The 1,608-nt window shown below is 34.5% G+C and overlaps 1 long non-coding RNA gene across 1 annotated transcript; it reads left to right on the plus strand.

Annotated features, from left to right (window-relative positions):
* Nucleotides 741-1,007, plus strand: LOC110267929. Its single transcript, XR_002355905.1, has 2 exons — nt 741-783; nt 860-1,007. It is a non-coding gene; the product is annotated as an uncharacterized LOC110267929 (long non-coding RNA).

The raw sequence follows: 1,608 nt of genomic DNA on the forward strand, positions 1-1,608 counted from the left end.
GAACTTGTAAAATATTTTTCAAAACAAATAATCTATTAGATTCGGAAATAGATAATAGCATAAAACCAGTTTTAACAATAGACAAACCTGTGCCATTAGCAACATAGAGTTGGTCTTAGCCGTCATAATCAGATACTGAGATTGGATGCATCACTAACGAGATGGTGGGAGGTTCCTGAATCAGCATACCAAAATGCTTCAGAAACAGCAGAGGGTGTAAATTCTGAGTAATTAGTGAATAATTAGTTAATAAATTAAATATTAATAAAATAAATTAGAAAATAGAATTTTATGATTTAGTGAGGTAGAACTAATTAAAATAAGAATTTTGACACCAATTTTAAAGAATTTAGCCCAAGATTAGGCCGAAGGGGCCTAACCGAACGAACCGGGCCTGTATTAGGTCCAAGGCCCAATATATTTAACTACCCTCCATGAGCTCATAGCTTATTCAGCATAAGAAACGAAGAGAGAGAGAGAGAGTGCAGAACGGTGGAAAGCAAGGGGAAGAACAAAACCCTTGCTCTTGAAATTTCAATCCAACATAACTTTTGATTAGGAGCTCCGATTGACGAGCCGTCAGCAGCCACGCGTTCATCTCAGAATTCTCTACAAAACTCATCCAAAAATTTGGTAAGAAATTCACTTGTCAGTTTCATATTCTCTCCTTCCCAATTTTGAAATTCAATGTGTATCCATGTTGAATCTTTCTTAATTTTGGTATTTAGGTTCGAATTAACTTGAGAGTTTTGTTGGGTTTGACTCACTTGAGCTATGAACAAGGTAAAAACCCTAACTCTCTTGTAGATTCTTGAGATTTTGAGTTTAGGGATTAATTATAGTGATATATGTGGTTTAGATTGAATGTTGTTGGTGAAAAATCAAATTGGAGGTCAAACTTGTGAAATTGAAGCTTTGGATCAATTTTGGAAGCTAGGATTCATTGGTGAGGGGCGGTGGTTGATAGCTTGTGTTGCAGGGAACGCTTCAGGTGTTCCGAGTTTATCAAAAAATCGGTTAAGGTATGGTTTTGGTTTCTCATATTTAATATATAACGTTTCATAGAAACTTAGGTTAGATGACTATAGGATAAGTCGAATATGTGCTTGGGGCATGTTTAATGATTTTAGTTGTCTATATATATTAAAATGATGAGGTATTGCTAGGTGGATTATTTATTGATGTGAATGTGGTTGATGTTGGTAAAATTGATTGATGAATGATGATTTTGATATTAATGAATGAGAATTTTAAATGTGAACATATGGATGTTGATAAATTGACAATTGTGGTTGTATATTTGAGGATTTATGGAGTGAAGTGGTTCAAATTGAGGCAAGGTTGGTTGTGATTGAATATGGAGCTATGTTGGGTAAGTTTGGAGTCATTTTGAAATGTAGAATTTTGGTTTTGGTAAAGGAAATTGGTGAAATAGAGGTTTAGAAGTCTTTGGTGAAAACTTAGTTTTTGGCCAAACTTCGACGAGTCATAACTCGGCTTCCGGTCCCCCAAATGGTTTTAAAATTGTTCCATAAGAAAATTGGGTCCGTGAAGTTACATCGTTCGAAGAACGGAAGAAAAATAATTTAAAATAAAAAAAGTTATGCA

The sequence above is a fragment of the Arachis ipaensis genome, chromosome B02, assembly GCF_000816755.2.
Source record: "Arachis ipaensis cultivar K30076 chromosome B02, Araip1.1, whole genome shotgun sequence".
NCBI lineage: Eukaryota > Viridiplantae > Streptophyta > Magnoliopsida > Fabales > Fabaceae > Arachis > Arachis ipaensis.